The sequence below is a fragment of the Podarcis liolepis genome (genome assembly GCF_965112155.1).
Source record: "Podarcis liolepis genome assembly, chromosome: 1".
Taxonomy (NCBI): domain Eukaryota; kingdom Metazoa; phylum Chordata; class Lepidosauria; order Squamata; family Lacertidae; genus Podarcis; species Podarcis liolepis.
In genome coordinates, this window is record NC_139554.1 from 90,554,386 (window position 1) to 90,579,829 (window position 25,444).

The following is a 25,444-nucleotide window of genomic DNA, read 5'->3' on the forward strand; positions in this document are numbered from 1 at the left end:
TCTCATATACTTTCACTATACACATTTGGTTAAAATCTGTACAATTTTAAAGGTTCTGTCCATTACCTTGGATTCAGACGGCACACAGTTCAAACGTAGATGAAAACCTGCTCCTTGATCTCAGGAAGTTTGTAGCCATTTTTCGGTCCTCGGGAAGGGTGAATTATTCATCCTGTTTCTGGAGTGACCAGATGCAAAGAAAGGGAAAGAAAGATCAGCTGCACTGGGGATTTCAGCAGGTGCAGAATATCTTACTGCTGCTTGACAAGCTGTAGTTGCAAAAAAAAAATGGCCTTCTACAAAACTATTAAAAGGTTCAGGAGTCCTTTTCTCCTGTGCCTCTTGTCATCCTGAGAGTAGCAAATTCTGTATCTGCATAATATGAATGTGGAATTATGGTGTATGCACAGCTCTTCTTTGTTCCTTTTGATGTCAGCAAAAACAAATGACCTAGGCAGCAGGCATTTTACTACTCATCTGGACAGAAGCAGCAGGAGGACACTGGACTTGGCTGCCCAGGCCTCTAGTCTTGCTTGTCTCTCCATTGGTGGGAGCACTGCTAATACCAAGCTAGTTCAACAAGTTAGCAACCAAAGCAACCACAAGGCATGGGAGAGGAGGTAGTTGAGGAGCATACAAAGCTGCCTATTACTGAGTGAGATCATTGGTCCACAATCTTGTCCTGTGTCCTTTGCCTCTCCTGATTGGCAGCAGCTCTCCAGAGTTTCTAGCAGAGGTTAACTGATAAGTTTAATTGGAAGTACCAAGGATTTCACTCGATACCTTCTTCATGCAAAGAAGATGCTCTACTACTGAGCTAAGGCTCCTCCCCAAAGAGGAACTGCCATCTCAGATTTTAGATTTGACATGTAGCCCACGGTGCAATGATAGAAGAGTTTAGAGACATCCTTGCAAAGCATGTTGCCAGGATGTTAAGGCTTGCAGGATGTACCATTACCAGAAATTGAAAGTTGATAAGCCAACATCCACACAAGAATCTCTGCTTTGTATTAAAGTTATTCTTTCTCATTCATTTACTGGTTCTCATTTGAAACCTAAAATCAGGACAACACATTAGCCAAAAACACTAGCCACTGTCCTAAAAGTGGGACATTGTCACGCTCTATCCATTCCAGTGCCCCCCTGAATGGTCTCAATCTTCTACCAGGAGTGCTTTTGTTCTTTAGGGACTGTTGGATCCATTTGGAAGACAAGCTGTATTATAAATCAACAGAGCAGTCTGTATTATTGGGATGGCAATTTATGACCAACCAAGGCCTCTTGCTGACAGCTATTTAACGTGTGAGTAAAATGGCCTAACAAAACAAACCTGTCCCTGTAATGGTAATTTCTCTCTCCAAGATTTATGTTTCATGTAAACCTGCAAACTGCCACTTTAAATACGTGGCTGTAAATGTAAGATAAAACAAACAAGACCAAAGTTAAGCTCTTAAACTTGGGGTTGATCTTGTCTCCTTGGACTGCATCTGCAAGGCACATCAACTCCCCCTGTTTACAGACCCTCTCTTCCAGTCCCTTGTTTTGCCTTCTGGGTAGATGCTGTGGAAGCATTTTGAAAGTTGCAGTGGCTTGCAGATAAAGGACTTTTGCAGCTGCAGCTGCAGATGCCAGGGACTGAGCCTGGGGCATTCTGCAAGAAGAGCATGTGCCCTACTACTGAGCAGCAACCCTCTTCTGCAAAGTGCACTGCTTACCTTCCACCACCAGCACCCAGAAAATCAATGCAAATAAGAAGGGTGATATTTCAATTACAGCATGCATATCTATCTATCTATCTATCTATCTATATCTATCTAATAAGTTATGAGATTAACCAACTAAGCATTCTATTAAATTTCTTTAAGTGTTCTGAAGGGAACTACTATTCTGGTAAATAACTAACAGTCCGTCCTTTAGAACCCCTACAAGACAAGCTAAGCATTGTAGAGTAAATGAATACTGTGCACATGATGCACCAAAGTGCCTCCAGCAATGTGTAGTGGGGAGAACTGAGGAAGATAGTGATTCTTAGTGTGAGAATAGAGTATCAGTTTATTTCCATTGTGTGTCAATTTTGCAGGTATTCATAAATCTATCCTATCCATGAATCCACATTAATTGAGCTTTCTTTTTTTTAAAAAAAAATCAGTATGAAACTTTGTACTCAAATACATGGTTTTATTACAAAATTTTAATTCTATCCAAGGAAGTCATCCCATTAGCACATGGACTTGCACCTATGCAACTGGACTACCTCTCCCTTGCCTCTCCCCACATGCTCTCATGCTCCCCCCATCTACTCCAGGGGATTGGGGGGAAACCTGGAACAGATGGGGAACATGGGGGAACACAAGGAGATGGAGAGGAAGTCCCATTGCACAGGTTGTTGCACCAATGGGACAACTTCACTAGATTCAGCCCAGTGTTTTAAAATACATACTTTATCTCAGTGTCTGCACTTCTAATCCCATTTTATCTTTTTCTAAAAAAAAACATTCTTGTATGTTTTTTGAAACAAGGATGTTATTGCAAAATTCACAGAAGTGAGCAGTCCAAAAGATCTGAGCTGTGTATTAGTGTGGGAGGTTAAAATTAGGTTTGCATAAAGAATGTAGACTACATGAAATTCTCTCCCATCCTTAGTTGTGAGTACTCAAGAGTGTTCCAATTTTCACCCATGAAATATTGGCTGGTATGGTAAAAGTAGTAGAAAATTAGATCCACCAAGCAATGGAAAAAGTGGCTTCTAGACTGATGCTACTGTGAAGGCACTGTAGGAAATTAAATCAGTGGTTTCTTGGCACTCTTGGTTGGAAGAGGGCCCTAGCCATTGGGTGAGCTTAGTGGGGAGGTTCACCGGTGTAAGAGGGCTCAACTCTTCCAAGGGCCTCCCCAGGCCTTAAGCTGGCCCTGTGTCCTCACAACCTATTCTAGGAAATTCCAAAACTCATTCAAACCATCTCTCTCTACTGCCCACAGTCACACTGTACAACGTGAATCCCAGTGTATTGGCAACTATCTAGTGCCTGACTATATTAAAATCTACAGGGTGCAACCCATGTTGAATATTTCCCCCACTCAAAAAAAAAAGTTCACACCCCTCCAAAAACAAAAAATCAAAGTTTACAACAGTCCCATCATTTTTTTTCATACCATAAATATATGATGTCAGTATGACTGAGCTACAAGCTAACACTGAAAACACCAAAATCTGGAGCTCCAAAGGTTCTCCACCCCTGCTTTACACCTTTACCAGAGGTGAAATCCTATTATTTATTATTTAATGAGAGTGAAAGAGGAGAGCGCAAAATATGGTCTGAAGCTCAACATCAAAAAAACTAAGATCATGGCCACTGGTCCCATCACCTCCTGGAAAGTAGAAGGGATGAAATGGAGGCAGTGAGAGATTTTACTTCTTGGGCTCCATGATCACTGCAGATGGTGACAGCAGTCACAAAATTGAAAGACGCCTGCTTCTTGGGACAAAAGCAATGATAAACCTAGACAGCACCTTAAAAAGCAGAGACATCACCTTGCCAACAAAGGTCCGTATAGTTAAAGCTATGGTTTTCCCAGTAGTGATGTATGGAAGGGAGAGCTGGACCATAAAGAAGGCTGATCGCCGAAGAATTGATGCTTTTGAATTATGGTGCTGGAGGAGACTCTTGAGAGTCCCATGGACTGCAAGAAGATCAAACCTATCCATTCTGAAGGAAATCAGCTCCAAGTGCTCACTGGAAGGACAGATCGTAAAGCTGAGGCTCCAATATTTTGGCCACCTCATGAGAAGAGAAGACTCTATGGAAAAGATCCTGATGTTGGGAAAGATTGAGGACACAAGGAGAAGGGGACGACAGAGGACGAGATGGTTGGACAGTGTTCTTGAAGCTACCAACATGAGTTTGACCAAACTGCAGGAGGCAGTGGAAGACAGGAGCGCCTGGCGTGCTCTGGTCCATGGGGTCACAAAGAGTCAGACATGACTAAACAACAACAAGTGTGTGTGTGTGTGTGTATGCGCGCGCGCAATACCCCACAAATTTTCAAAGAAACTCATACAACTCAGTAGGGCTTACTTCTGAGTAGACATGCATAAGATTGCACTGTTAGACAAGTTCCTAAGCGGACTCCTATCAAAGCATTAACCAGGCTGAAACCTGTCTCAACTCAAGAGTGTAATTACAACCAGTGCTTTCAGACCATTGTCAGAATTAGAAGCCTTTCAGAAACATAGAAGCTTGACCACTGGTCCACATAGATCAGTATGGTCTATATTGACTGACAGTGGCTTTCCAAGTTTTCAGACTGCAGTTTCTCCCAGCCCCACATGAAGATTCCATGGTATTGAACCTCAGGCCTTCTGCATGCCAAGCAGATGCTCTGTCACTGAGCTATTTCCCCTGCAAAGTCATACAGAGCCAAAATTGGAACGCCTCATAATCTTTCTCATTCTGCTTCCAGTTTGCTAGGCAGAAAATGACACTGGTAAGGATGGAGATCAATCTAGAGAAAATATGTCAAAAGGGAGGGGGTTGTTCCAAACAAACGCACACCAAATCCTACTTCTGCAGAGGCAATTTATTAACCTTTTACTTATAAATTAAGCTCTGATTTGAAAATTAAGGCATTGTAATTTAATATTAACCCATATGTCATAAAGTAATGAGACAAACTGCAGGGGAAATTGCATTCCATATTGCAAAAGACCCTTGTTATTTATAATGACCAGGATTACAAGTTATGCCAACATTGATGGATCATACTCTAAAAATCTTGATAGCTCATTCATTTCTCTAATTGCATTTATTACAAATTAAATAAGTTGTGCACACCCTCGGTATACAAAGAGACAAAATTAATTTGCAAATCAGTATGAATCTGCCATCAAACTAAGCAAACTGGTAGCTACTTGAGTACAATATGGTGTGCAAAGGATTTTGCAGCATGTGTGTGTAGCACAGAGGCATTTAAATCAGGGTGGCTAACCTGAGCCCCTCCTCCCAACGTTGTTGGTCTCTGGTTCCTATCAGTCCCAGCCATCCTAGCCAATGGTCAGGGATGATGGGAGTTGCGTCTGGAAGGACACAAGTGAGCCACCCCTGATTTAAATGAAGATCTTTTCATCCTGCGAAAAGAGAGGAGTTCTCAGACGGGACAAAGGCTTCAGTGTATGAAGTCAGGTGTTTTACCTTTTAAAATAGCACAAATATTACTTTTCATTTGCATTAGCAGAGGAGTGTTGCCTTTTTCCTAGCCTCATACAAACTTGAAAAAGGATTAGACCACACAGCATGAAGAGCAAATCAACGCTGGATGAAAGCACTTTCTTTTTTCGAGCCCAAAAGAGATGGGAACTGTCCAATAATGATGATTTTCCAAAGAGGAAGATGAAATCGAGAGGCTCACAGATGTGAAATGAAAAGGAGGTCAAGGCAGAAAGATGGTATAGAGCGAAAGTCTTGAAGAGTCATGACGTTGATGACTGCAGCTGCGTGCAAGACTGATCATCGCTCTTTGGCAACCATTGTGAATTGGCACAAGCTCTTTGGTGACAGGGGAGTTACTGAAAAGAATCCCCTACCTTTTTCAAAGGACACACGCAACCCAGCATGATCTTATATGGCAATCTTCTACAGCATCCTAATAGTTTTGTGCATCTCAGGGGCAGTTCTAGGGGCAGCTATTTACATGGGTAGTTGTCCTCGTATGGAGACAGTGGTGGAGCAGTAGCAGCAGTACAGAGGCAGAGAACTATATTAGCCCCAGACATCACATGGCCAGTGGTCAGGGATGGCGAGAGTTATAGTTCAGCAACATCTGGAGGGCCAAAGTTCCCCACACCTCCAGTAGCATTTATTCACCTATAAATATGGACCTAAGCACAGGGGAAGAGGAAGTCAACTTGACAAACAGTGCTAATTTACCCAATAAGGTAAAGGTAAACTGACACCTGACCATCAGGTCCAGTTGTGACCGACTCTGGGGTTGCGGTGCTCATCTCGCTTTATTGGCCGAGGGAGCCGGTGTACAGCTTGCGGGTCATGTGGCCAGCATGACTAAGCCGCTTCTGGCGAACCAGAGCAGCGCATGGAAACGCCGTTTACCTTCCTGCTGGACCTATTTATCTACTTGCACTTTGACATGCTTTCAAACTGCTAGGTTGGCAGGAGCAAGGACCAAGCAACGGTAGCTCACCCTATTGTGGGGATTCGAACCGCCGACCTTCTGATCAACAAGCCCTAGGCTCTGTGGTTTAACCCACAGCGCCACCCACGTCCCTTACAATTTACCCAATAGTATAACCACTCACTGCATCTGGCTGCCAAACATTTTCTAAGACCCCCAATCCAAGCAGATGAGGTTTGATCAGCAGCTACTAGTCAAAACGTTGCACTCAAACATGCATCTTCTAATCACTGAGGAAGCATTGAAGAAATATCCTTAGCTATTAACAGTACAAAAGGCTAGAGAAAAGGTCTTAGGACTATTCCGTCCTTGAACAAGGGTGTGACTCTTTATAAAGCAGTGAACATTTTTTCTTTCTTGGCTGATCTTTAAGACATTCACCGGATGCAGAACTTTCATCCTTCAAAATGTGTTTGAACATACTGAGTTTTGCTTTTTTAAAGAAGAAATATGTGTGGGTTTTTTATAATTAAAAAAAAGTGTTTGAATTACTGTGCTTTATTTAATTTTGCAAAAGAGTCAAGCAATGTGGCTTCCATTCTTGAACAATCTAGGAAAGGAAGTAAATCCAGATGTGATTCCCACTTGCACATTTAGTGACATTCTATGCATAAGTAGAATAGTCGCCAAAGAGACATGCCATGCTTTTGTACAATCTCACACACACTTTATGCTATGTATTGTCTCCTTAAAAGAAAGATGCAATTCTAGTATTTTGGATCCAACACAGATACCAATTATTATTAAGAATCTCCACTTAAAAGGTTTGTTGAAAGTTTCATTCATTTCATTATGCTGCTTCATTCTTTATATTCAAAAGGCAGAAGCATAAATAACTATTCTGATTTTCCTGGCAAGAACTGTAGCTTTCCAATGTGTAACATGCTGTCCCTTCGGTCAGCTTAAACTATATGTCCATCTGTTATAGTCTATTCTGCCCATTTCATTCAAAACAATATACAGAGTGATCAATCGCAGGTAACATACTGGAAGCAAACCAATGCCATACAACATCACCAACAAACAGATTTTCAGCATGCTGGTAAATGCATGGAAATATTTTCAAAAGTTTCATTTTGCCCAATGTTTACTACTGTTTCAAAACATCATTTTTGGCCGCAGAAGATGACAGTGGAAAGCCTGCAATGTATTTGCATAGTAGGTGACACTAAGCTACAGTGAATTTTTGTACAATTTTGAATATGAGCAAAATTTCAGTATTTGGATCTTAATGAAGTTGTCATTAATAAATTGAATTACTATAATGTAAAAAATCCAAATGGTAAACATATTGCAAATATTGCCCCAAACTGAAATTAAGATCATATACATTAGAATTCTTGGAAGCAAAGTTATGTATTCTTGCGACTGTCTCCCACATAACTGCCCAGTGATCCTCAGATGAAGGGAAGTATATAAATTTAATAAACAAACAAAATTTACCTATAATATGCAATAAACATGAGATTACTAACACTGACGCACCTAAAGTAGAATCACCAGAAGCAAGAAAATAGTTTAGTGCTCATATCCTTTGTTCCCAAACAAAAGATTGCTAATTCCACATGCAGCAGATTGCCAGTGATAACCTACACAGAAACAAAAGCTTACTTAGGGTTGCCATACATCTGATATACACCAACAACTGGGAAACACTGGCCTGCGAGCGCTCCAATTGGAGAACAGCCTTTACCAAAGGTGTCACGGACTTTGAAGATGCTCGAATTCAGAATGAAAGGGAGAAATGTGCTAAGAGGAAGGCACGTTTGGCAAACCCTCACCATGATCAACTCCCACCCAGAAACCTATTTCCCCACTGTGGAAAGATGTGTAGATCCAGAATTGGCCTCCACAGTCACTTATGGACTCACTGTTAAAACCGAGTTTATGGAAGACAATCTTACTCAGCTACGAATGATCACCAGAGAAGAAGAATACATAGCTGGTATTCAGCCCATGTAAACAGTGCCCGGGTGGAAATCGCAGGAGTATCCTGGAAAATCCAGACATATGGCAACCCATACATATGTCAGAAGCGTAGATTTTGGCGAATTTCATTAAAAGTAGCTCAAAAATTCATTTTATTTTTTGGAGATTTTTAAGAGATTTTTTTGTGGGGGAAGCTCAACAACTTTGCCAAAAGAACACAACTTTTATGTTCAGGTTTTCTGGTTGAACTACTTGAGGAAAAAGTATTTTCTCAGACTGCACTTTGTTTGTGGAGCTCCCTACCACAGAGGGAAAGCAGATGATATAAAGAGGATAGGGGGAGGGGGAACCCTCATGGGCTAAAACTGTGTGAAATGGAGCAATTCTGTGTAGCCTTGTCCTGTTTTCCCACATGTACACCCCAGTCACATGTAACAGCTGTTGGTGCAAAAAAATAATAATAATCACAAAGTATGCAAAAAAGTAAAGCATGGAAATATAGATGGTTAGACCTTTAAAATATGTTTCTCCAAGTGAGTTCCAAAATGTTCCCTTAAAAAGTTCATTTCCACACGTTTGGCAAGTTTAAAAATGATTTACAGTGGTACCTCGCAAGACGAATGCCTCGCAAGACGAAAAACGCGCAAGATGAAAGAGGTTTCCGTTTTTTTAGTTGTTTCCTTTTTCTTAAAGCCGCTAAGCCGTTAATAGCCGCTAAGCCACTAAGCCGTTAATAGCCGCTAAGCCGCTAAGCTGTTAAGCCGCTAATAGCCGTGCTTCGCAAGACGAAAAAACCGTAAGACGAAGAGACTCGCGGAACGGATTAATTTCGTCTTGCGAGGCACCACTGTACTTACAAACTCCCCAAAGGTCAGATTCATGTGCTTCAGAAAAGTTGCATAGGCAGTAAAACATAGCTTTGTAAATGGAAAGTGGTAAAAGTTTCTAGATTATTGGTATAGGAATTTAAGTGTGGCTTGTGAGAACCATGCAGTTGAGCTGGTGCAACCAGCTCAAACCTCTTCACATACTGAGCTTTTCAGGTGGGCTGGGGGGGGGGGACAATAGGTTTGATTGACCTATTTCCTCCCAAAGAAAAGGAAGTGACATAGCCAAGCCTGGTAGGGCAGCTTACTCTACTAACCCCTTCGTGTTCTAATTAGATTTAAGCATGTTGGTTATATGAGGCTGGTTATCCCACAACAGCTGCATGTTCAGAAAGCTTAAGAAGAGACCCTATCCACATGCCAAGATATGCACAAAGAGCAAATGTGGGTGATGCAGATCCTGTTGGCCCAGAATCCCTCATTGCATACGGGGAAAACATTGGCATAGGGCCCTTTCTCCTGCTCATCAAATGCGCAGTCAGCAGGGGGCATAAGAACATAAGAAGAGCTCTGCTGGATTAGAGCAAAGGCCCATCTAGTCTAGCATCCTAGTCTCACAGCAGCCAACCAGATGCCCATGGAAAGTCCACAAGCAGAATCTGAGTGCAAGAGCACTCTCCCCACTCATAATTCCCAGCAACTGGAATTCAGAGACATACTGCTTCCAATGGTGGAAGTAGAGCATGGCATGACAACATGCATGATCATGGCAGGTGCAACCCCATTCTCCCCCTCCATAGTTATGAACTACCCTAGCAATAGCAACAGCAATTCTCAATGTTGCTACCTTGGTAAAAGGCCAGACTGAAACCATGTGGGCAGAAGATGTTACCAGACGAGCGTGAGAGCAACTCAGCAGGGGAACAACCATACCAGAGCTTTTAATATGGAAAAGGTGTTTTAGACTCACCCAGCAACTCTCTCTTGCTAGCAATAATACTAAGAAGGCTTGTTGATTCCAGTCTCAGCCTGTCTCAATAAGTGCCATTTTATCTCCTTTGCAGATGAAGCAAAGTCTTTAAGGCATCAACTGAAAATGGCCTGTCATTGATTACAAAGTTATTTAGTTACGGGTATGTAACTCTAAACTGCAGAGCTACGTATTGCACTTTATTAGTGAATGCCGGCTGCTAAAGGATATGGAGAGATCAATAGGATATGACAGGGTGGCTGGGGCGATTTTGCTTTCATTCAACATGTTGCAGAATTATGGATTTGCAAAATGCTTCCCAGATGTTATTAAGATTTGCATCTGCTGTGGAAGAGGCTGGGCACTAAAAAAAAACCAAAAAGGGGGAGGGATATTAGTTTTTCTGCATTTTCACAAAATGATAGAGGACAAAGAAAGCATTAGCAGTGATTAATTTCTTTAAAATATATATAAAATATTGTCCAGTAGCACCTTAGAGACCAACTAAGTTAGAGACCTTAGAGTTGGTCTCTAAGGTGCTAGTGGACAATTTTTTATTTTTTTAATATATTTTGACTGCATCAGACCAACATGGCTACCTACCTGAATCTACCGTAATTTCTTTAATGTAAATGTGTTCAAAATTTTCACATTATTGAAGGGTGGGGGAGGGACAGAGAAGCCCAGGATCTTGGGACTGCTGCTGCAGAAGGCATATTGCTTTGGTTGTTCTGAAAATGTTTGTAAGGGGTTTTCAGGATGGCCAGCACATAACAGGGAAAAGCAGAGCCACACATTCTCTGTTAAAGGGTAAGGTGTGAAGGAATAGCTTTTCAAGGAACCAAGAAACTTGGTCTAAAGTCACAAGAAGCAGACACATGACTGAAACTAAGGAAGCCTGAATCTGATCCAGTCCTAGATGGGAATACACCTGGGGAATTGCCTTGAATTTGATGGAGGAAAGTTGGGATTTAAATGAACTAAGATTGCAAACCTACACATATCTAACTAGGGAGTGAAACCCAGTTCAACACACTGGGACACAATTCCAGCTAATCATGCACTACACATACATAAATAGGGAAGGTGGAGGGAGGGGGACTTGAGAGAAGCACCCTCCTACTCAGAGCAGAGGATTGTTGGGAGGGAAGGAGGAGCCAGGTTTGGTGGAAAGCACAGAAACAGGAAGCAGTGGGGTAGTGAGGGAGAGGGAATCTCTGTTAGCACAGTCAGTGAAAAGAATATTGGGTACTATCATGGCAAATATGGGATCTGGGCATCTGGCAGTGACCTGGAACAGGAATAAAGAGCACAGGACTAATTGGCAGGGACTGTGTATGACAACAAAAAGTAGAATCTGTAAGCAAAGGTGGTCAGAGACAGATTCTTCAGAACCCTGGACAGGACCCAGGGAAGAGAAAACTTGTTCCAGAGAAATGTTTAAGGGCTCGGGAAACTTTGTCCCTCTAAATGTTTGCTGGACCATAACCCTCCATCATCTCTGACTGTAAGCCTGGGACTGATGGCAGCTGGATTCCAGCAACATCTGGAGAGCCACAGGTTCCCCCAAACCTGCCTATGAGTCCTCAGCCTAGCCAGGCCTCCTCAAACCCACCTCCTTACTGGAAAGTGGAGATCTATGGCACACCATAATCTCGCACTGGGCACACTGCCAGCTGAGATGAGCAGCCCTGGTGGCACATGAGGCCTTGGTGGCCTAGCCCCTCACTGGGTTTCAGCTCATTCATGGTAATGGACCAAGGTCTCTAATTCTTTCAATAATCTGTCAGCATTTCGGTAAACTGTGCCCCTGGACATTCTGACTCTGCGGACTCCCTTCTTTCGAGTAATTGTCCAAATTACTAATATTAGTCTGGGCCATGTTATGGAGCTTATGGAAAGATTTTTACTTGAGGGTTTTAATCCCTCATAATTTTTGTGGGGGGGGTGGTAACTGTTACCTGCTTCAAGTGTTTAGAATACCATTGCCTATATAAGATTGTGTGTGTGTGTGTGTGTGTGTGTGTGATGTCTCTCGGTTTTGTAGTTGGGAGTCACTGAAAACATGGGAAAGTGGAGGGAAGGAACAACCTATTGGGAATGCCAAAGGACATTTTAGCTTTTCACCGAAGAGGTCTAACACCTCATAACTCGTGGGAGTATGCCAAGAAAGCCAGAAGTAAACCCTGAAATACCTTTCCTTAATGTGTAAGACAAAAACCAACCCAAAGCACATTACCCTTGGCTCATGTCTCTCTTGGAACTTCTCAGGTTTGGGACAATGAATGGCAGCAAATGCAGAAGGGGGATGATGGGGCCTCCCTTCCCTCAGGAAGGCCACGTGAACTACATCTAAGTTGCCAAGAAGTTGTTTTTAATTCACCTTTCTGGAGCATTTCCTTCAAAAGAAGTGAAACACGTACATTCCTGTTGAAGCAGACTAATGCAGCCCAGACAATAATACCCTATAAATATTCATGATTTTGTTTTAACATTAAGATAACATCTGTTTGAAAACATCTGCAATCTGTTTTCAATGCTTCAGTAACATTTAAATTAAGTGTAACTAATACAATAAAGCTCTATTAGGGATAATGATAATGAAAGATGCCCATTAAGAGACATGAATAACATGGACTGCAGGCCACAGCAGGGGAGCAGGAAACAGACTCAGGCAAACTTAAGCTCAATCATTATCAAGGCTCTTCTCCACCACCACCACCACCACGGTGGATTACTGGTTAGAATGGTCTTTGGCAGCTTTTCAGTTATCTTGAGATGGCAAGAACATAGACACATCTTATATTCAGGTACTGATCAGATCTGCATTCCCATTCTGACAATATTCACTTGGAAGGGGCCCTGTGTATTTCAATGGAATGATTTCCAAAGTAGGAGGCTTGAGGCAGACCTCCGCAACTTGCGACTTGCCACGATGAAAATTAGCCCACCAGCCACGCATGGCAACCCACCTTGATGGTCATTGCTCCCCGATATGATTGTAAAAGCCCACAAAATAATGGATTTGTCAAGCACTCAGCAGCTCAAAACACCTGGCTAGTAGGGTTCGATTTGGTTTGGTTTGGTGTGCCACCACTTGTGTAGGGCTGCTTTAGATTCTTAGCCTTACTGTATTTAGCTCAGGCTCAACTGTGATCTTTGAACATCTTCCTGAAGTACAGCCGCTGTATCAGAAGCCTGGGACCCTAATATCGCACAAGGCACATTTATGTACCACGTCATAGGGCTAAACAATATAGTTGCTGCTCCCTCTAGTGGCCAGACATAATTTGATTTTCCCTTAGGAGTGGTCGCTTGTACCAACCTCTCATCTCTACGATTTTTGCGATGCATGGCTCTCTTGATGCATTATGGTATTATAATATTTTGTTGGAAGCCGCCCAGAATGGCTGGAGAAGCCCAGCCAGATGGGTGGGGTATAAATAATATATTATTATTATTATTATTATTATTATTATTATTATTATTATTACTACTACTACTACTACTACTACTACTATTAAGAGTTCCCCAGTAAGCAAGGGACATGTGTATGTTTTTGTTGTTTTACAAGTAGGGTGGAAAATAAAACTGGATTATAAACAATACAAGTAATCACAAAGGGACTGCCAACGGGTAGGTGTTGCTTATTTCAATTGTGTTTGTTTGCAAGCAATGGCCACAGTCCACCTTTTTTTGTACCAAGAAAGAAAGAAAGAAAGAAAATTCCATTTTTTTAAAAAAAATGTGGCCCCCAAATCACGAAACCTCTCTTGAGGTTCCTGAAAGCTCAAAATGCAGGCTGAAGTTCAGGAGCAAGAGCACGGAGAGATTTTAGCAGCAACAGCAAGTTGTATATCATTTATTATATATTATCACAATAATTTTTAAAAACAAATGTTTAGAAGAGCAAAGAGAGCTATGCAAACACCTGCACCAGGTTTCCCTTTAAAGTCTCCAAACTGCTTGTTTTATGTTCAGGTGCGTTGAAAGAGAAGTTTGGCAGCTCTGAAGGACACCTTCTGAGAAAAGTGTCAGATCAAAGTCTGAAGACCACTGGTAAAGTCGTCTGAGATCAGCACACATTAAATGTGATGCAGCTATTAAAGTGTGTTCTCATGCCCACCTGGAGATGTAAAGCATTTCCTTTTCAAGTACAGTGTTCCATGTGAAAGCAGAGCTCTGACCAAGTGATGGAAGTCCACATCGGCATGGACTCAACTGTAAACCCGTAAGCCATTATTGCTACCTGTGTGTTCTGCACAGAGCCAGGAGCGCTTGGTTTAGTGGGAGGCAGAATCAGGCTGCAACCACAAGATTCCAGCCAGGCAGATGCAGAAAAGAAAAGCATTGGTGGAATCTGAGTTTATAAAGGTTTATTAATCTAGATTTCATATTATTTATAGCACACTCCTCATGGACACATGTGAAAAAACAGTACTAACAACACACAGTCCTCCAAGCATTGTAGACAAGCCACAGCAATCCCAGTTGCACCGCTGTGCCCAACTCTACTTAAACTAAGCAAAGTCAAGACGCAGGCAGTAAATTGCTCCTTTTTCTTTTGTGTGCGTGTTTGCATGTGTGCGCATGTGTGGTGATGTTTCACAGTTTGATTATCAGTCATGAAAAGACATTACTTAAAGCAGCAGTGACACTGTCTAATCATTCTTGTGAAATATAGACTTCTCTCTCCCCTTCAGACAGAGCCGGCATTAATACACATTTATGCAAAGCAGAGACAGATCTGTCACAGGCTAATCTTTGCAAGTATGATAGATGATGTTTATTTTCCGTGATGGAATGAAACACCCCGGCTGACAATAATTGTAATAAAAAGGACAGATCAACTTCTATAAAATGATTGAATTACCAAGTCTATTGCATTAATGCCTTCTCTCAGCTGTGTCATAAACCTGCTTTAGCTTTGTTCCAAGTTACGGTGCACTGGGAAGCATCCACCTTCAGCGAGACATCCTGCCCTTGACCTGCACTAATCAGAGGGCAGCCGTGTTTGGATGCCATTTCTGGCCATGGCTATTTGTATTCATTTAGAGCATGAAACAATGTTTCCCAGTCCCTGGCAGAAAGTAAGAGAAGAGCACTATACTCAAATTTACAGGGGTTAGACCAGAAAGTCCGGAGGCGATTAATATGGTGTCCAAATTCCATACATTATTTGAACTCTAATAGGACATCTTGCACTGTGTCGAATGGGAAAAAGGGGGGTTATCAATAGTCATCTCTGCCTGCTAGATATCATGCCAAGTGCAAGGTTGTACTGCTGGCATTTAAAGCCTGAAACAACTCGGGACTAGCAGACCACCTCCCTTAGTACAGATCAATCTTTAAGATCTTCCACTGAGACCCTGCTGGCTGTTCCATGGCCAACTTGATGACAATGTGGAAGGGGATGTTTCTCAGTGATAGCACCCACCTCCCAGAATTCCCTCCCATGAATAATAAGCAAGACAGAGACAGGAAAGACCTTTAAACACCTCCTAAAAGCAAATACCCATATTTTTAACTCTGTCTTGCCCAGTTCTATCACACACACACACACACACGCACACATGCACATGGAAAGAGAGGGAGGGAAGGGGAGAGGAGAGGAGGGGCATTCTCAATCTGCCAGCCCAAGGGCTATTGCAGTAGCAAATGGGACAGTTCTACTGCTGCACAACGGAAGAACACAACACAACAGTTCCGCTAGCAGAAACATATTTCGTGGGAAGAAGGGCTGCTTGCTAAACCACTGCAGTAACTGTTGCTCTGGGAAGGAAATATTAGGTCTCCTAAATACTCTCAGCAAACTACAGTTCCCAGGATTATTCTGGGAGAAGCCATGACTGTTTAAAGTGGTATCATAATCTGAACATGACCTTAATCAGATTCAGCTCATATATGTCAGAAGCAACATGCCTTTATGGATTTTATAGCATTTTTAATGTTTTGTTGAGGAACTATTTCATTTAGCATTTTGTATAACCCATCTGTGCATCTGTACTATGTGGACGTCAACACAATCTCACTCCCATCCCCCCCATCTGTCCCTGGATGCAGCAGTGACACAGGTAACCAGAAATCAGGTGACACCTGCTGCACCACCCCACCACCCACAACAGTATGGGATAGAGCAATCAATTGATCGATCGATCGATCGATCAATAGATAGGCAGATCTGTTATCTTACCCAATATTAACGTGAGGGTTGCATTTGCAGTGTTGCTCATAGTACTACTATTTTTAAAAGTGGTGATCATTCATACCAAAGTTACAACTATTACTTAAGAGATGAAATGACCCACTACTGGAAGGGGTTGGCATTAACATGTTTAAAGGGAGAAATTACATAATTTTTACACAACAAAAAACCATCGAAAAAGTCTCTAAGTCTTTTGCCTCATATATCCTTGAATGTTTTTTCCCCTCCTCACATAACATTTCTAAGGCATTCCTCCAAACATTTCATAAATATTGCAGAAGTAATTGGGGTTATAATAAAGGCAGAGGAAGCCTGAGCTCTTCAGCTGGCCTGCATATGCTAGCCTGGATTTCTCCAGTGTCATTTGCTTCCCAGCCAGTCCTGTTTAAACCCGATACAGCCTCGCCTTTGAACACACAAAAACTTCCAAGTGCCTTGAAGTGCGATGAGAGGCTTGGAGCACTTAGAGATTCAGGCATCTGTGAGACATTTTGATGTCTTCCCCAAGCACTGGGGTGCTTTTTGTTTCTCTGTTTGTTGTCACCACTTTCATTAAACTTGCATTAGATCTGAAAGTGCAGTGGACTCTACCTGAGATTTTTCAGAACTATGTTATCATACCTTCCTTGAGTTCTTCATGAAGAACCTTGGCAGACTCGTGTCTTCCAAAGTCCCTGTAGACCCATGCATAAGAGGCTGGCATGAGAAACCTCCAAGCAATCCTGTTTGCGTTCCGCACCCCTGTGGATAAAAAAAGGAATGTATTATTTTTTCTGGAAGCTGAATGTTATGAAAATTAAGTGCGTAGGTTGTAGGAAGCCGCATGTAGACAGTGCTGGGGAAAGAACTTGGGACTAAGGACCTTTCAAATGTTTGAGAATGTGCAGTTGGTTTAGTCTGGGTCCAGGGAAAGGTTGTGTGAGGTCTGGTGTCAGCAAAAGGGGTTCCTATGAACCAGAAGAGTGAGGAGGAATAGGAACACTATCAGGAAACTTCAGTGGAATAAGTTTTGTTTACCTTGCATGCTGAGAGGTTTGCACCTGCCCTAGAAGATAAATCAGATTTTCCATCTTGTGTTCCTCACACTTCAGTCTGAAACTAGTTCACTGGTCTCTTAGAGCTAAAGTATATATCAACTTCACTACTACTCCAATTAGAGGAGGCCTATGAAAAGCTCCATTCTATTCTCTCACCACTTTGATGGCAAGTGTGTTTTCATGGGTCTTAACAACATAAGAAAGAAAACATATCTTAAAGTGTCAGGAAAAATGTGTGGTATTCATTGATTTTTTTAAAAAATAAAATAAAATGCCCAGCTTGTTTTCATTGGGTGTTGACACAGACAGAAAGTTTCCCTGTCCCACTCCAGGAAATTGGGGCAGGGTTGTTTTCTTTCCCATTTACTGGCTAACATATATAATTTTTTAACTTTTGGCATTCTGAAACCTGTGAAGACAGTTTGGAGGCCAACACATTTTCCTCTTATAAGTCAGGGCATTCCTGTTAGCTTGCTTCTTTGAGTTAAACACACCTGCTGTATTGCTGTCAAAGGGGTGGGGGGGTAGGTCTTCCAGAGGAAGCACCGCAAGTGGGTTGGTTGCTAAGATGGTGTGAATGGCTCTCAGATTCAACCTCCAGCCCAGTTCTTGAATGCATGTTGATTGGCTGATTGACACAAAGTGTGTACAGAGGAGTGGAGTAACATTTTCATACCAATGGGCAGCCTCCCTGGGACCACATGACAGTGGTGAGTGAGGACAGAGGCAAAAATGGGTGGATCAAGAGATGTGACTCTTACCGTTGCATGATAGGCCACATTCCATCCAGGCAAAAGCCCAAAGCTTCCATACACAGAGAGACAAACACATATCTCTCAATCCTCCATATGGTGTGGGGAGGGGTATTTTTACAGTACTGTACAAGGACACATTTCAGCCTGGCAAAAGTACTTGAGGGGTTGCACAGCAAGCTCAATGGGCAGTGTGGTCTGAGAGGAAAGGGTGAAAACTTGGGAAAGTCCTAAGGGCCAGACAGAAATGTCTGGAGGGTCACATTTGATGTTCAGGCCCAAGATTCACCAATTCACTTTGATATTACCTTACCCTGTTACCCATGCCTTAGGTCCAGGCTTCCAGTGTTCTAGATCCAAACTCCCACGAGATGACTGGCTTTCCCAGCTGGCTTTCCCATGGGCCTTTGCCATGAGTGTCTCTGCATGTTGGGCTTTTGGTCTTGTTTTAAATGCATTTTTTGTTTTTTATTATCTTCTGTGTAAATTGCCCTGATAGTGGTTTAGAAGGTGATGATAAAACAGTGGTAAAATAAAATAATAACCCTAACCTCATGGTGAGTTTTCACCCATATTTTCAACTTTTAGAAACACTCACTTTTCAAGTTACACAATGCCCATTCAAGATTAATGGTGGGTGCCAGTGAGTGGAAGGAAACAATGTGATTACTTTTGCTTCACACGGTAAGATTTGTTGCTATTGCAGCGCATGAATGGAAACTCACCACAAAGAAACAGTCTGAGTACAGAGTAGGTAACAGCTAGACCAGGAGGCCTTGCTTAGCTTATTTAGTCGAATCCTGAGGAGGAACTCCTAGGGAGATTCCCCCCGGAGTACCCGTGGCTTTCTGATTGTAGGATATAGAGCCTGGATTGCACAGACTGATCTGTGGGACTAATGAGAGACTGGTTCCACCTTTGACTCAGTGGCCTTTCATTTCTTTCCAGCTCCTTAAGTATACCGGTGAGGGACTGCAGGCTGAATTCTCCTTTGTTTGGAAACAGCCCTGCTTGTAAGAAGCTAGCTTGCCCATTAATGAGGGCTCAAGCCATGACTTCTCTCTGATGTGCCAGCTTTCTAGGTGCAGAGAGAGAGGACATAGACATACAGAGAAGAGTAAGAGAAACATGTGGTTTTCTGACCCATATGGTTGTACCATATGATGTTCCATGTTTGTAACTTGGCACTGAAGGCTTGATTTATGAGATGCAGAACTGCCACTCTCCATGTGTCTCACCCTGCTCTTACTTGCAAATATGTTGCAGGACATGGTGTCAAGCCAGCTATGCATTGTCCCACCTCCAGTGTTCGAAACTCCCACTGTTCTAGGCACATTTTGCAACAGGGAATTTCATTAGCGCAAGCAGTTTCTGAGCTCTGGGCGCAGTACTCCGCCTAAGATTTCAGATTAAAACTGGAAGGAAAGGAGGGCCTTTTTCTGCCTCCCCACTTCCAGCTACTCTCTGAAGACAGGAGAAAAGACCCTCTTAAGAATATTAGGGGGGTGGGCAGGGGAAGGACTAGACCATGTGAAAAATGAACCTAATATTTTAGCTGCAGTTCATTCATTTTCAGCTTTGAATTCTTGTTATTAAAAAGTGTGCCTAGACATTCCGTTGTTGCGTCCATAACCTAGGCTTAAGTTGCCATTTAGCTCCTGGCTTTCATATCTCAGTTCCTAACACTGCCCACCTCACATTACTGACTGACAGCAGTCAGAGTGAGGCAATGACATGGCCTGTATTGTGCTTGTCTAGACATTGCTCAGAGGAAGGATGGGGGAGGCGACATGAACAAAAAGAAGTTCCATGCATTTATAATATCAAGTAAAGCCCCATGAAGCATGGACTGTGTGCCTCCTGCTTGTTGAATAGCCAGTGCTATAACTTCTATGGAACAGAGCATATTCCTTTGGTTCTGAAGGAGACCCACAATGGGCTCTTGCTGAAAAAACAAACTACTGTATGTTCTGCTAGCCCTTAGTGTTGCGTTCATGATTGTGTACAGCCTTAAACAGATTACTGTAAAGATTCCCCCATCACCGCTAGAATCAATTATCTGGGTCCCAAGAATGACTCTGTTAATATGATACAAAACCTAACCCATATTAAATTTACAACACATAAAAGAAAGCAATGCTATACCACAGTTAGAATGAGGATGCAGAATGGCTAATGGAGGTGGGGGACATGTTCTATTGTAAGCACACAGACCAGCACAAAGTAAGGGATACTTAAACTCCATTTATGCCATTGGGTCATAAGCACATGTAACTAGGCTGGCTGCTTGAACTGGATTGCTGAAGTGGGCCAGTGCATAATGAACAGGTTGTTATACTCCAGTTGTCCCGAGTGCCTGGGGCAAACCCAGTCAGATGGGTGGGGTACAAATAATAAAATAATTGTTATTCCTGGCAGGCACTGGCTGTTTCTAATACAAACTCTTGTTTCGCTGATCCCATGCACTTTGTACTAGTGGGGAAACATGGCTAAATTGTTTTGGTCTATTACAGATAATGTAAAAAGGTAAAGGTAAAGGACCCCTGACAGTTAAGTCCAGTCGCGAACTATTCTGGGGTTGCAGCGCTCATCTCGCTCTACTGACCGAGGGAGCCGACGTTTGTCCACAGACAGTTTTTTCGGGTCATGTGGCCAGCATGACTAAGCCACTTCTGGTGAAACCAGAGCAGCGCACGAAAACGCTGTTTACCTTCCTGCCGGAGCGGTACCTATTTATCAGTACAGATTTATCAATACAGATGCTATACTGATACACAAAAGGTGAGAGCACATAAGCATCCCTATGTCTTGGGGTCTGAGGATGACTGATCTGATGGCCTGGGCTAGGCATCAGCAAGGCAAAATAGCAGTCGCAATTCCCATTTATTCCCAACATCTGGGTGGATAGGGGTCCACCCTTTCTAAATATGGAGCCTGCGTTTCATGTTATTACAGTGAAAAAGACTCAATATAATTTTATTTCATTCAAAGGCCTCGCTTTTTGCCCGCTTCTTAAAACAAGCATTGTCAGCACAGAAAACGAATCGCAAAAATATCAGCTGCCCAAAACATTCTTTTTAAAAAAGAAAAGTAAATGTTTGGTGATACCTGGCTTCTTGAATCTAAAAGACAGATTCCTTGAGAGCATAAGCTGGAGGTAAGAAAGTTCTCTGACAATATTCAATGCCATTTCAAAAATATTAATGTGGAATTGTTATTATTAAATAGCTAATAATAAGTAGCTGTTGTAAGGATTACTGATATAATGCTTATGAAGCACTGTATCAAGTGGAACCAAGGTGGTGTCATCCAGACACTGTCGAGTTACATGGGACATACTCCCAGGTAAGTGGGTGTATAATTGTACCCTTAGTCCAGATCCAATTGGCTCTGCAAATGTGTATTTTCCAATGGAGGATAAGGCCATCATTGACTACTAACCCAGACGGCTATTTTCTACGCTTTGCGATACCAGTTGCTGGAAACCGCAGGTGGGCAGAGTGCTGTTGCGCTCAGAACCTGCTTGAGGGATTTGCATAGGCATCTGGTTGGCCACTGTGAGAACAGGATGCTGGACCAAAGGGGTGACCGACCTGATCCAGCAGAACTCTTCTTATGTTCGTAAATTTATGTTAATGTGAGTATTATCAAAAACACTCACATGGAAGAAAATGTTACAGACCCTGACCCAAACCAAGGTGAATGATGTTGTGGCTGCCCCCTCTTAAACCTCCTTCTCTTTCCCCCTTCCTCCCTCTGGTAGCATAAAGGGAAATTAGGTCCTCAGTTTCCAGCCTACCCACAAAGTCCTTGAACTAGCAAGAAACGTTAGCAGATGTTCATTAACGCACAGGCAACTGGAGGATTGGAGGCGTTTGCTAGTGATCCATGTTATGAATAAATGTTTGAAAGTCTCTACAGGGGAATAGCAATTCTGGTTCACAGCCAGTTGGCTACATATTACCGAAGGGCTGGGTGGGAAAGGGGTTAGGCTGAACAGCTTTGGTTTTGTAATTGTAATTGTTATTATTATAAATCTGAAAAGTAAACTGCCTAAAACATATGGAAATTTACATGCATTAACCCCCCAGCCGCCCTGAACATATGAAAGGGAAATACTTGCGTGAGAACAATGATTTCAGGTTAAAAGGGGGGATTTTGTAAAGGTAAAGAGTTTCCAATCCCACTCTAAATTTGTTGTCAATTTGCCCTGTTGACTCAAAGGCTATGCCTTATTTAAAAACACTACCAGCGCAATCATAAGATTCACCTTTACACATGACAGCCTTAACTTGTGAGTGGGGAAGAAACATTACTTATTTACCCCCTAATTAGAACAACAATAAGAACTTTTTGAAGGCCGCTTTGCCTAATGTAAGTGGCAGAGTTTGGAAAGAGGTGAAAAGCAGATGGTTATGTCTGAGGAGATTGCAACTAGTAGCTTCTCCTTTTTTACACCTATAGGTTTAAGAGACCTAGGTAGATTCATCCTTAATGAAGATCAAAATAAGCTGATGGATGTAAAACATTCCCACCCAGCCACCTTACAAGGACGTACGGTACATAGCCCTTAGGCAGATCACCTCCATTCTAAGAGCCATTGCATTATCATGGTTAGTGTTGGACTAAGACTTGGGAGACCAGGGTTCAAATCTCCACTGAGCCATGAAGCTCACTGGGTGGCCTTGCGCAAGTCACTGCCTCTCAGCCTATTCTACCTCACAGGGTTGTTGTGGAGATTGCTAAGGAGACTTGCATCCCTAATTAACATTTGCCTAAGCAAGATGTGAATTGAACCACAGTCATCCTTCAAAACTTGCACCTCTCCAAGTTTTGCAATTTTCCAGTGAAGTTATATGTGCAAAATTGCACATATGAGTGTAAAATGTGCATAATAAATACATATATTAGTAGAAATAACACACCAAATTTCATAATATAACAGAAAAATGCTTTGCACAAATGTGTATATTAGGCAAAACTGCACACATAAATGTGCATTAGAAGAAATTCATGCTAAAATCTTACAGTTTTTCATGAAGACTTTTTTTTTTTAGATTGCAAACTGATGTGGAAATTTGCAGAACTAAACTTAAGATTGGAAAAATGGGGGAAATGAGAAACAGAGAAACTGAAACTGACATATTTCCCCATCCCTAGTTATTTCCTCATATCCCTGACATGGGTGGATCTGAGGTCAACAATTAGAAAAATGCAATCCCAACCAAACTGACATTTGGCTGACCTCGACCAACCCAAATCAGCATGGCAATGTAGGAATCAGTATTTTGCTCCACCCAGAGAGCATTCTTTCCCACCATATGCTATATTGGACGGCAACTTGGATAGCTGGACACTTACCTTTTAAAGTTTGTCCATGCAGCATTTTGGACTTGTATCTGCCTCCTTCAGAAAGGGCCCTGAAGGCTTGGCTCGTATTATGGACTAGGGAGAGAAAGAGAGAAAGAGACAGAGAGAATCAAAATGATGCTATACAAAAGCAAAGACCAAACAAACAAACAAACAACCTTTTCACTTTCCTGTTTTAATTATCACAGTTGCCTGTAAAATATAAGAGAAATGTACCATGGGGGAGCTGTGGGAGTCTGCTTTTAACTTGTAGCTCAAGGCTATAACTTAAGCTCACCGTCTGCTTAGAGTAAAGTGATAGATTTTGACTGTGAGATGTGATTTTTACACACAAGCTAGGGCAGGCTGAATGCCACATCCGATCAATGCATATGGTTAAACTGATTGCAGTCAGATGAGCAGGCCTTAGAGGAGGGGTGGGATTTTACATGGAAAATCCTCAGCAGCACCATTTTTTAAAAAAACTGCAACAAGAAAAATAAATGAAAGAATGTAAACTGAAATAAATTGGGACATTTGGAATAAGCTTATGCAAATGTGTGTGGCTTTGAATTGCAAAATGCATTTCCGGGTATGCTATTGCTATTGTTTCAGAACAGGGTCCCAGTTCAAAAACTCTTGACACAATGAATAAAGCGCATTCACACAATCACACTTTCCTATCCTGGAAATATTTTACGCTGGATCGTTACATTCAATGCTGATACAAATGGATGGAAATGGGTTTTGTAGTATGGTTATTTTCCAGTTGTGCGGGGCAAGGAATTTACATGGGAAATTTACAGCTGAAAGATACTTGGAAACCTTTTGGTTTCTTGAAGTTCCACACACAACACTGTGGTATTAAACTTCACTGGGTGGACAGAATGTTCATAGGAGTATACTTGTTCATTCTCGCACTGCTCTGCATTTCCTGTTTGCAGCTGGGATCATCCCCTGAAGAAGCTGTCCTTGTGGTCTTTCTGGCTAGGAGGGAAGCATAGCACAAATTTCCTTCCAAGTTTATTTTCCAGAAGCAGGCTCAAGAGAGCTGGAGGGATCAGAGATGAATCCAAATGTTTGCAAGCTTGCCTAAAGCCATGCTGCAGCTGCTTGGACATTTCCAAGGCCAGACATGGCCATTTCCTATTGAACACATGGCTCCACTCTAGTCAGAATGCTCTGCCTAAATGACCCAAGTTTCATCATGAAGTTCAAGATGAGAAGCTAAGCTGTTGCTGAGAGAACACATGTAATTTCTGGCAGGAGGTGAGTTATGGGGGCCAACATGTCCCACCATAGCTCCTATGGTGCCTGTGAAAGTCTTGGTAAATATCCCCTCAAAATTCCACAATACTCAAGAGACTGTTTGACCTTTCTGTTTAGTTCCTGTTTGCACTACCTCAAGCCTTTCCTGCATGAAATTCACACCCTTAAACATGCCTATTTTTCATTGGATGCCAGAATTGGATACCCACCCTCCGATCCATTTTGAAGAGAGAAGAGCTGTAAAGAGCTTTTCTCTGTGAAAAGTGGAACCTTTCCCCCCCATTGATGGAGAAGCTGATGAGAAAGCACGGGAGAGCATTTAATCTCTGCTTATTTCTGCTTTTCAGAGGTGGCAGCCATTTTGCATTATGCCACACCCCATAGCAGTCTCTTTTGTTTGTTTGTTTTTAATGTTTTTTTAACCGAGTTTGCAAACATGACAAAAAGAAAGAATAAAAATGTAAACCCACAGAACGTCACAGTCTGAAAGGACAAAAGTACAAAGATACAGAGCAGCTCCAAAGGGATACTAAATTATTGACTCATGCAAAGATTTCCTTTACAAATGATAAAGGTATATAAAAATATTCACCAACGGCGAGTTCCATCATTATTGAAAATAAAGGTTCTATAAAGTCTTAGATGAGCCACATGTTTGCATATTTTGGTGACACTGAGCAACCGTGTGCCTCAATATTCATGTAAGAAATAAAATCATCCCATAAAGCAAAAAAAAGGGAGGGTCAGCTGAGCTCTGCTCTTCAGAAACATTCAGTTTATGATAGATTTTTTCAAGGAAGCTGATTTGTCAAACCCTAAAGTAACAGCAATCCAGATTATTAATATTGAACATAGCAGCCATTTTTATCAAAATTCCAGGTGTGCCCACCGGCCCCCAAAGGTTGGTGAACCCTGAGTTA

The 25,444-nt window shown here is 42.1% G+C and overlaps 1 long non-coding RNA gene across 1 annotated transcript in view; it reads right to left on the reverse strand.

The window, feature by feature from the left end:
• LOC310701312 overlaps nucleotides 1-23,353 on the reverse strand; it is a 37,515-nt gene extending 14,162 nt beyond the window's left edge. The window contains exons 1-3 of the long non-coding RNA XR_014522999.1: nucleotides 23,268-23,353; nucleotides 16,739-16,858; nucleotides 67-178 (exon numbers count right to left, since the gene is read on the reverse strand). This is a non-coding gene — a long non-coding RNA (uncharacterized lncRNA). The remainder of the gene's footprint in view (nucleotides 1-66; nucleotides 179-16,738; nucleotides 16,859-23,267) is intronic.
• Nucleotides 23,354-25,444: the final 2,091 nt, after the last annotated feature.